Here is an 11974-nt window from a genome sequence, read left to right as displayed (position 1 = left end):
CGAATTAGTCTGTAAGGACCATTCTTTAACTCTGAGAAAGCGAGTCTTTCAATGCCACAAAATGTGGCGTGCCATTTCACACTTCCAAATACGCTTATGAAATACGCAGAAAGTGCTGTAGGCCAATAACACAGGAGGAGAAAGACAGTTGTACCTGATCATATAAGAAAGCAAGTCTCCAACAGATGGAGAAATAGTTATTATTAGCCCCTATTAATTCTTCTCTATCATTACTATTTATCTCTCTTGGCACTATTGCAAGCCCTAGCTTGCAAGCCCTTGTTGAAAAAAATGCACAAAGATGGTGCTGTGAGACATTTAAATCAAAGTGATGGAAGGGAGATGCCTGCCCCAGACTGACAGAGATCTGTTGCAGAACTGGACAGGAAGCCAATGTAGTAAATGCTATTGTGTTCCCATGCCAGTACTCTTATTACTTTGATCTGCAAGTCTTTGGCAGGGCTTGATGTGTGATCTAAATTTATCTGGATTTTGGACTGGTCTGGATCAAGCTGTGTAATCCAGCAGCCCAGCTGAGCGGCATCATGTAAAAAAGTCTCATCTGCTCCTACTTACCTCTAAGAAAACCTGGATGGTGGACTTGAAGTCATCTCGAAATGCTGCACCTTCACCACAGCAAGTGATCAGAAAGTATCAACTCACCTAATTAACTCCTAAAACTCAAAAAGAATGGAAGATACTGTGTTGAACAGATGAAATGCGGAACAGCAAGGCTAGCAGTTCCTAAATACTTTCCATTTGGATAAGTTTAAAGGAGACAGCCAAGCTTGGAGCCAAGGCATGAATAAATGGCCTGGATCTCTGCAGAGGGATGTGAGGTCTGAGGCTGAAATGGAGCTTCCCATCCCCCTGCAGCCGGCTTCATACTGACCTCAAAGGGATACTTCAGGCTCACTCTTTCTGGGATTTTTTTTTGCCAGGCTTGGACACACAAAGAGAAATCCCAAGTGGTTGGACAGTTACTTGCACATCGGGTGCTGTACTATGTCTGTCTGGGCTTGGAATGAGATGCTACTCTGAGTCAAAACTAGGTGGCAGAACAAGACCCTCCTTGGAGAGGCTGGTGGAGAAACCTCAAGACTCACTTTGCTTCACAGAGACTGAAAACAAAGCTGTGAGGGGTCAAAGCATGGGGTCCTGCATTTCAGTCAAGGACATGTGAAGAAAGAGTAAGACAATAGGGCAAAACCAGATTATTTTTGTCTCCTGAGTGCATAGGAAAACAATCTGCTTTTGTGAGAAAATGGCAACCTTACAACTTCTTTCTTGCTAGTAAAGCTCCAGCTTTTGTCCTGATGAGTGCCATGCTTATTTATTATTTTTTTCATGGTTTGACTGTGAGAGGTCCAAAAGAACCCCTAAATCTCAAACCTTCTTTCCACTGCTACTCAACCATGCAAACTATACTTTACAGCCCAGACACTTGATTACCCTACCTACACCCAGGACCCAGAGGAAGCCCTCTCATGGAGCCCATCATCTCTCGGTCACTGGAATTTCCAGAAAGATGCCAGCACACAGTTCTTTACCAAGGCAAAAAGCACAGAGCCTGCACCCGTGCTCTCATGAGGTGAGAACCACAGAGAAACACTTTTAACCAACTTCCTCTGTGGATGATTAAAAGATTTATTGTCTAATGTGAAAAGAAATAGTGGAAATGCTTAGGACAAAGTGCTGCAGGCTGCAACTCTTTGCCTTGGTTGAGTTCTTCTTTAATGGATTCCATGCACCAAAGAGTTCAGGCAACAGGCAGATTCTCCATGACTGGTATGCCCCTCCTGGCTCTCCTGACAAGGCAAGGATGCCCACCTGCTCTGCGACAGGGGAGAGAGGAGAAATTAAGGCTTCATCTCCCATTGTCCATGCTAGTCTCTCCAGCCTCTGGTTCGCCTCTCCCTTGTTTTATCCCTGGGCAATAACCATCCTGTGACAGTGGTGGGAGTTAGGTCATTTCCTTCCCTCTCTTCTCTCCAAGGGGTTTTAATTAGTATTGCCATTGTACTCCTAAATTGAACTATACTCCTGGCTTCCAGTTTAAGCTCCCCTTTTTTTTTCTTGTTATGAGCCCTTTAAGACACAGCTGTAAAACTCTGCAGACCATATATCATAACACTTCATAATCACACTTACATTTTAGTAACATGACAGAAATCAGCTCATTCCTAGCGACACAGGGATCCTAAAAGCAGTAAGCCAGTGTGCATTAATAACGAAGCTGGGAGCGAGGCATCGAGCTGGAGCACCATTGCCCCCACACACACACTGTCCTCAGTGGTCCTCTGGGGGGACCTCAGTGGGACGAGACTGAACCCAAGGGAGTCAGGGGACTGGGAGCAGCATCTCATTCCCTGGCATGTCCTTGCTGAGCTGCATCAGGTCTGCATGAAAGTGAATGCTTCCTGGTGTGTCTTTTCTTGGTGGGGCTCTGAGGCTAACCCTTGGGATGAACTGGGCTCCCAAAGGCACGCTGGGGAGGTCCTGCATTTCTGTGAGGAAATGTGAAGAAAGGATAAGACAATAGGGCAAAAATAGATTCTTTTAATCTCATGAGTGCATAGGAAAACAATCTGGACACGTGAGGACAATGTTCAGTCTCCTAGTACAGAAAATGGAGTCAAGCATCCTTTACAGGGTATATACACACGTGTAGGCATGTTCATCCACAGAAAAGGAACTTTCACTCACAGATAATTCCATTAATTGAACAAGCAAATGTATTTTCTTACTTATTTTAACTTAATCCACCCAGAAGACACATTTCTGAGGCCCCAGGCTCCAGCAGGAACACAGTTCATCACACAGAGGACAATGACAGCTACACATTGTGCTCATTGAAAACCATCCAGGTAGCGGAAAAGCACTGCTACTTCTTTTCTGTGCTGACAACCAAGATCAGCGCAGGATGGGATCCCTCTCCTGTCATGTGTTTATACAGCACCTTGCACGCAAAGCCTTGATGTAATTAGCTCCTTTAGCTGCAATGATACCAATAACAGCTGTAAAGCCTTCCCTCCTGATCGCTCATAGCTGCAGACCTCCAAATCACTGTGACTTTCTTCTCCCCGGGACCCTATTTCCACCTTCAGCCGTACGTCCATTGGTTTTCATGGCAAAGGGCAGTGCAGTTCTGGCTGTCACACAGTGCCAGCCCTTCCTCCACCATGCAACGTGCTGCAGCACAGTCCTTGCATGTTTTTCCTCCTGGCTGCATGTTTAAGGCCCTGATCCAAGACTCAGAGAAGTTCACAGAGCACTCGCTGTTGACTCAAGCAGGTTTTGGATCAGGTGCTGCAAGTAAAATTTGTCCCAGCTAGATACCAGTCACTAGGGTGTAGTTTTTGAGACCGAGTTTAAATACCAAAGCCCGGGCCTGTACTTGGCTCTCTTGCTGACCTTTCAGAAAGCCTCTTCTCATTTTGCTTGGCTTCTTTACCAGTTATGGAGCTGCCTGTGGGTTTGGTAGTGGTTCAGGTTACTTGCTGATGGCCTGTTCTTCTACCTCTGCCTTTCAAGAAGAGTTCACTCCAGGATTTATAACAGCTTTTTGGTAGCACCCTCTGTACTTAAATCTGTAAAACTATTTCAGTTTAACCACCTGTTTTCACACGCTCATAATTTCACAAAGCATCCACCTTTTGGGATAAAGTTTTCCATGCTTCAGTTCTTGCCCAAGGCGCTATATTTTTTTCTCTTTAAATAAAATTCCAAAAGGAAAAAAAAAAGGTTTGATCCAAATCCATTCCACATTTCTGTGCTTGGCCTGAGGCATTCAAAACAAATTCTAACCACACTTCTTGTTGTGGAGCTCAAAGGAAAGAGCTGATGCTTGGGAGCTGCCATAAACACTTGAGGAAGACAACTGGAGCCAAAAACCCTGAAAGACTTGAATAGGAGGTGCCTCTCCTTCCCTTGCTGCCAGGCAGTGGCAAGTACATAGCTGATGCAGCTTCACTGGCTTGCGGTGCAGCCAGCAGTGATGGCATTATGAAGGTGGCTCCTCCATCACCAGATCCCATGGTCAGGCTGTGACCCAGCCTCTCCTGGAGCCAGTGGAGCTTTTCCATCAAAATGGACTTTTGGTTACCCTTACTAATTAGAGGTGGGTGCAAAGCCCCCTGAAGTCAGTAGGAGCCCTTCCAGTGACCTCAGCTATCTGAGCAGCTGTGGTTCAAAGGTCTGATGGGGTCTGTGGAAGCCGGCACAGCTTCTAAAATACATACCAGGTCTTTATTTTATTTTTCACTCCCTGCTTTTCAGGACGTCCTAGGAAATGAAATGCAAAGAAATAACACCAGGCAATACACAGGCTGTAAGATCATGCAGTCAAAGTAATCAGGAAATTGTTTAGAAAAACCTTATGTTGCTCCAGAAATGTCTCAGCTTCCTCGAGCCGTTTCTGTTTCCCCAGTGTTAAAGGTAACATATCACTTGTCTTATTTGAATCTGTCCTTATTCCTGTTACTGCAGCACACTAGTCCCAAGCCACCCCCAGTTCCCCAGACACGGCAGAAAGAACAGTCCTGACCCCGAAGCCTAGCTGCCTCCAACAACATTCTGCTCTTCCTGCCCTGTAAGGGCTGCCCTGGAGAGTTGTCCAACTCATCACCCCCACAGATTAATTTCTAGTGACGCAAGTCTTTCTTTCACTCTGAGCCCTGGCTTGGAAACCCAGATGTCCAACTTGCAGCTGCCAGAAGACAGGAGAAAAGGATATGGGAGCAAGAGATCCCTGGTACCACCATTGGACCAGAAGAACTGTGAGGCGGGAACATTCATGGATCATGAACTAAGGCTGGGGTGCGGCAAAGAGCTACCTGAAAAGCTCCTGTGTCCCTGGCCATCCTATCAGACTGTCCTTCCTCCAAACCTAAGGCTTGCTGGGGCAGCCAGCTTTCCTCCGATGTGCTTACAAGATGCACAAGGTCCCTGCCCCACTATGAAAGCTGCTCTCAGCAATCAGGAGGCAGCTTAGCCACTCTCCTAGAAGATGTGTTGACACAGTCCTTTGACTCAACAGCAGCTGTATCACCATCCCTCTTTAAAGCAACGTTGCTGGTTTGGACGCCTTTTCTGTCAGGCAAGGCAGTGTCCATTGAACAGCCTCTTCTGCACTTTTCTAAGGATGGCTTAGTCCCTCTCCAGGATTCCCTCCTTGTGAGTCCAATAATAAGCTGCTCTTCCAAAGACTGAGACTTTGGCTTTCTGCTTTTGGATGTCTGCAGAGATGTTGTTCTTGGCCAGATAAAGCCTAGCGCCATACCTAACACCTTGTTTCCTGTTACAGAAAAACTAAACAAAACAAAACAAAAACCTTCAAGACCCCGAAGACAACCATCCCAGAAGAGTCAGAGCCAATCACATATAAATGTACATGTCAATGTTGATTAATCCCTGCTTTTGAGCCCTAGGAACACTCTTGGAATGCTCCATTTTCATCTCCCAAGGCTTTGGAGAAGATATAGCTCAAAAGAGGACAATTTTTTAAACTGCTACAGCAGTATCACAGTACTGTAGCAAGTCTTTACCAGCCAGGGACTTCAGAGCAAGCAACAGGACCATCACGGAGTGGAAGCATCAGTGGTCAACCTGCTTGACCTTGTAGCTTTCCAGTCAAGTGTGTCTACAGCCTTGACAATGAGTGCAAATGTGTAAAAAGAGAGCCAAACTCCAGGAGACAGTCAAAGCAAGTACTGCGAGTATATGAAGGTGTGGGGGTCCACAGTAGAAGAGGCAAAGGAATGGTAGGAAAGCAAACTACATCTTTGACATGAGAAAAGGCACTTTGCCCTTGCACAAAATAATTGAGGACAATTTTTTTGGCCAGGCCCCTGGGAGTGAGCTGGAAGAGAACTCCAGTGGACATTAGACACCTGACGCAACCCCCCCCCTCCCTTCTCAGCAAATTTTAACTTTAATTGGGCATGGAAATCTGCACTTAGTAATCCAACACTTTCCAAATATGTTGTTGTTTCCTTTAACAGTGCAACGAAGCCTCCTGCTTCCCCAACTCCTTTTCTGCCGAAGCACCAGCAGGTGACTGGGACTCAGGTCTGCATGGCCATCATGGCCCCCATGGAGGGGCTTTCTGGAGGGGTTCCTTCCCTCTCTAAGCACACTTTTCTCCCACTGGGGAGGCATCGTCTCCCCTGCATCATAGTGTGACTTTCCCACAAAGCCCAGTCACCAGCAGAGCCAGCCCGGGTGGCAACAGATGCAGATGCTGAGACCAGCAGTGGAAGTTCACACGTCTTCCACCATGGGCTATGACCCCTCTGTGGGATGTGACCCCTCTGCGGCACTGCACTGGAAGCAGCTGGATGCCTTCGGGTGGTCCTGTGCTCCAGTTGCTCTCTGCAGTTGCATACTGAGAGCCCGCAAGCCCCGTGCAAATACAGCACATGATACTTGAGAAAGTGACATTTTAACGAAATAACACATTTAACGCGCATTCCCACACAGCTCCTGGTCGCTCCTACCAGCAGATATAAAGCACAACACAATAGAACAGTATTTAGCTGTGAGAGACCCTGGGGTCTCACCCTCCATTTTGGCTCTGAAAGACAAGTATCCTATTAACATGGGCTCTGAGTTTACAGCCCTCTGTCTAACAGAGTTAAACATAAAACCAGCCCTTTCTTGACACTTCTGTGGACAGGAATGGAAAGCTGAGAGCCAGGGAGCACTAAAATTGGAGGACAACACCTTTCCTTCCTCCCAGGCTACCTGATCAGCACAGGGCTACCTACAAACCGCAGCTGTTGGGTGGCCCGTGAATTCCTCCTGGCTCCAGGGCTGGTCTCCACCACGAGGTGCTCCTCAGCTGAGCTGCCCCTGCAGCCACCAGGACCCCACCAGGGATGCTGTGGCCATCAAGAGGGCTTTTCTTGCTCTCCTCTGCCTTGTTCAACTCCACCCGTGCATGGGGACAGCCACAGTTTCATCACACTGAAAACCTGTCCCTATTGGAAAATCTGCTCCGTCTCTTCTCTGCTCAGCAGCTTCCCTGCAACCAGGTTGCTCAGGATCACTTTAAATCAAGGTGTCTTGGTGCATCCTCCAAAACAGGTATCCCTTTCCTCTCTTGTCAGGACGTTTTTGTGTAGACCTGTGGCTGGTTGCTGAAGAACCAAAGTGTTGGGACAGAGAGGTACTTTTATTCAGCTCCTGCCCTGCCAGGAGCAACAAGAAGCATGAATAAAACTCTTAGTGTAACTAGAACAAATAAAGCTTCCTGCTACATCAAGCTGCACGCCCCAGGAAGTACTATGCATCTTTGTCCAACCTAAATAACAACTATCCCTCCTTGCAGTCCTCTTCTCCTCCCACCTCCAAGTGTAACTCTCAGTGACCTGCAAGAGGTGAGCACAACAGAGTGAGATCTGCAGAGGATGCTAAACAGGGGGCAGGAAGAAAATCCCTCCTGCAAGTACTGTAGAGGAAAATCCAAGCACAGTTGGATTTTACAGCTAAATACAACACAGCAAGGGTCATCCTGAAAGACAGACAAACTCCACATCAGCTGCAAAGGATTTCTAGATCTTAAGTGTTATGTAAAAAGGAGCCGTTTTTTCCTCTCATGTCCTATCTCTTTCTTCCAAGTCTCTGCAGAAACAATACCCAAAGAGCCAGGTAAGAGTCTGCAGTTACAACAACCTGAAGAGATTTGGTAGTGCAGATGTACGTGTTGCACTATACAGTGAATCGGTGATGATGGGGTCATGGGTGGCCATGAACCAACATGGCTATAAAACCAGTGTGAAAAGAAATGAGGTCTCAGCTTGCTCCAGTAGAGACTGGAGTGAGATATGCCAGGTGAGCGCTCACCAAGCTCACTTTTGCCTAGCTTTACATCTTTCTAAAGTCAGAGCCACCATTTCCCAGTACCTCCTAGGACTTTCCAGATACAAGCACCAGTGGGGCGAGGACATCTTTAGCTATTTCTGTCAGTATTGATGCAAAGTCAAAATGCTCTATTACAGTGATTATTCTCAGGTTAACATATATGTTGAAACACTTACTTTTACAAGCATTTTGTTCCAGTTGCTCAAATTTACAGACTTTAATACCTGTGCAAATGAAGGCCAGGAGAAAGGAGTTCACCGTGGCTTTTTTATACTCACTATTTGTTGTCAGGCTGTTTACTTTCACCTTTGTCCCCATGATACAATTTATGTACACTTTTGTATATGCATTTAACTATAAGTGCTTTGTTGACACTGTCTGTTTCAAACATACTTGATTCTAATGCCAGTTTTCTGATGCGAGTCTGATGACTGGACAAGACGCTTCAAGATGTTGGAGAAGCCATTCTTTGTTCTGTGCATCATCAGACATTATAGTAGCTCAGAACTATGAAAACAGCTCTCATTTCTTTCCCATCTGTCCTTGCAATGTAGCATAGAAATCTGTGATGGTCAATGGAGTAACTTGGGTATTGTAGAGAGGAACATCTGGGGCTTTTTCTCTTCCCACTGCCATCTCACCAGTAAAAAAAGCATCATGCAAATGGTTAAAGGTTGCTTGTCTGCCTTTAGGAGAATGTGATGAACCAAAGCCCAGCATCTCTGTGTTCTGGCTACTCATTCACAATCTATCAGTGTCACTTCTGGTTCTTACCTGTGCATGCCTACTCTCCATGCACTGATAATGACCCAGGACCTACCTCAGGTTGATTCCAGTTTCCAGCTTTGTAACGTGCACTGGAAGTACTGCTGAGATTATTTGAATTGGACTGAAACACTTCCTCTCTCCCTCTTGAGGTTAAAGCCAGACCAGCTTGGAACCTCCTGCTCAGAGCAACTGCTTCTTATCCAAACAGCTTCTCCTTCCCAGATGTCTCTGCAATATGCCATGTATCCCCAGCTCCTCCCAAGCAGAGGACTCCAGCACTTGGAGTCCTTGGAGAGAACTAAGCACTTGGTCTCCAGCATCAGCAGATGCTGTTCCAAAAAGCAGAGAAACCTGAAAGCACAGAAGAAATTAAGCACCTCTTGCCACCAAGCTAATCCAATGTAAAGCTGTTAGCCAGAAAACGGTCCTTGTGGCTAGGCTGCCAGCCCAGGAATTGAGAGATGCTGTGCAGCTCCTCCACACTGCTCGCCTGTACCACTTCCCATCTATTTCCTTGTAGACCGAGTCAGTCTTCCGAAACAAAAAGACCTCTGTTAAAATATGCCTTTTCCATTAAATCAATAGAAGTCCTTTTGGTTTATGTCCTGGTCATCTGGAACAGGCTTTTCTGGCCTTTTGGGGAGGGAGGAATTTACATCCATAATTAGCCTTCCAAACCAAAGCAGTTACACCAGATGGAAACCAAGGGCCATTCCCTTCCACAGCATTGCAACATGAGGCTTCCCTAAATGTGGTTCAGCAGGAGACAGAGAGAAGACAGGTCCTGGTATACCCTGGTCATGCAGTCTATATCTGCTGTTGTTCTCAGAAAAAAATGATATTCCTTCTGTTTGTCTCAGTTTTCGGTTGTATCAGTCATTTTAGGTATTTAAGTAGTTTTTCCTGTGTAGATTCCTTCTCTGTATTATTTATGCTATTAAACTTTAACAAACTTTGCTGTAATGATGGGCACATGGGTCCCCCACGGTAGACTTGTTTCGGTCGTTGTCTCTACGACATCCTCTTGTGAGGAAGGAGAGAGCAGGGTGCCTCCCCAGCCTCACATCCTACAGGACGGTCAGTGCTCGGGTCCCCACGCTCATCCTGCTCCCCTGCTCCAGCAGCCGAGCCCCTCGCCCTACTCCTGCATGCCTCCGTGTCCCTCAGAAGAGCATCGTGCCTCAGCATGCAACTGTGAGCCCATGGAGTTGTAGCTGCCCTGATTTGCAGAAGGGTGTTATCTAAGTGATGCCCCACACACAGGGATACCACATCCTCTGCCATCTCTGGAAGCCTGTCACCTGCAGGGTGTGAGACCGGCAGCAGTTAACACCAGCCCTGTCCTGTCCCTCTGCAGAGCCAGCACACGTGGCGGTACTTCCAGTACTAAAAAGGACAGAAATCATCTGGCTTTTTCACATACAGGAAAAAAAAGTTGTAAAAAGAGAAAAAGTAAAAGAGATCCACTAACATTTTTCTTTAAAATAAATGTCTCCTTCTTCACTAGCTTGAAAAATACATTCCTTTTCCTTGAAGAGGGAGACTCATTTGCAGAACATGTCCATTTTTTTCCTGGTTTCAAGGAGAAGGCTGTCACCATGCATGTTCAGGTGCTGCTTTCCCTGTAAGGTCAAAGATGGCATTTCCACATCACCTTTGCCTCCTCTACCTGGCCCAGTGCAGGGCAGAGTAAGACTAAAACAATGCAGCAGGTGGAGTCCCTGTTCTCCAGGGCTGAATGCATTTTCAAAGGTGGCATCTACACTTCATTGCATGTCCCATGGTCTGTTTCCAAGTGCTTCACTTTGGGTGAAGTACAGGGCCTGGAAATAGCTGGGCACCCTTCCCCATGTGTCCCGGCTGCTTCTTGTGGAACATCTGGGAAGAATGCCTTGAGCACATTTGCCACCAAATGTCAATGCTACGGTAGGATTAAAGGCTTTCTAGGATCACTGGGTCATTTGATCTGGCCTCACATGCCTCCTGGCCAACCCATTTAGATCCTGCAACATTGCTTCCCAAACTTCCAGTAAATGGAGGCAAACTTCATCCCAGTTTCAGCTCTGGTGATCAGCTTACCCCTTGGTGCAGAAAGAAGGCATGACTGTGTGACAGGAGAAGGATTCCCTGCGCCACCTCAGAGCAGGGCTCCCATCCCCACTTCTTGCCTTTGAGTAAAATAAACAGCACAACCAAAGATAGTCAGCACAACTATGCTTTTACCATAAGTCTTCCTGGTTCTGCTGAAGTCCCGAGATGTGCAAAGATTCCCCAGAGATCATTTTGGGGCAAAACCACTGGGGCTGGGAGGGTGCAGAAAGCTCCCTTGCATCAGGCTGTGCCACAAGCCTGACAGATCCTGAAGGAAGAAGCCACATCTGGGTTCTTCCCCTGAACAGTGGATGTCTGCTTTAGAAAGCCTAGGATAGAGAAGGGCTGGAGCAGGGACCACCAGGCAAAGCATTTCTCCTATGCACCAGAACTTGCCACCCAACTGGCTTGATCGGGGCGGGGGGGGAAACCCTCTGATGCCAGTGTCCCTGGGGCCAGACCCTCCCATTTTTTTCTGCCTCATGCTCACTAGCCAAAAAAGTGCCAAAAGGGGGAAATCGCCTGGGACAGAAAAAACTCACCTTGCACGGACAAGCACATGTTCCCCCCATGTCTGAACACACACACACGCACTTTGCCACATACACACAACCAAGAACCTCAGTGGCTCAAAATAGCACCTGAGCACACAAGTGACCTGCAAAAGCAGCCAAAAAAAATCAGTTTTCAGTCCATTCCTGGGCACACAACAAAGTCAAGTCTGTGGGACCCAGTGCAACATAAAATAAGCCTAACCCATACAACCTCTGCTTCACAAGTCGTAAATCTGGGGTGGAATTTCTCTCCCTTTTCTTCTTGGTAAGTGTTTCCCTTCTGTGGCTGTTGGATGCAATTGGAGGCCAGGTTGCCATCGTCTCAGGCTGGGATTTGGATAGGAGGGGGAGGGAGCTAATCCTTTTTTCATCACATTAAATTAAGCTATAAACTATACCTTTTAATTCCTTCTAATTAAATTTCTCACTGGAAAACGGAAATGTTATTTCTTAATATTTTTTCACAAAACATGGCAAGAAGCACTTTGGAAGAGGCATGCCTCAGCGTTGTAGGCAGCTATCCTATGCAGGCATTGTGGGACACGCCTGGGGCTCTCCAAGAGCTGAAGACCACTCCACGTCAGGCATCTCCCCAGTCCATCACACGTACTAGACTGACTCACTTCCACACGTGCATTCAGCCTTGAAGAGGGGAGAGTGCACATTCAGTTGAGACAGCATCCAGCCATTTAAGATAT

This window comes from Vanellus vanellus (assembly GCF_965231255.1).
Source record: "Vanellus vanellus genome assembly, chromosome: 5".
In the NCBI taxonomy this organism is placed as follows: domain Eukaryota; kingdom Metazoa; phylum Chordata; class Aves; order Charadriiformes; family Charadriidae; genus Vanellus; species Vanellus vanellus.
The sequence above is the reverse complement of the archived record's forward strand: the minus strand, read 5'-3'. Positions refer to the sequence as shown.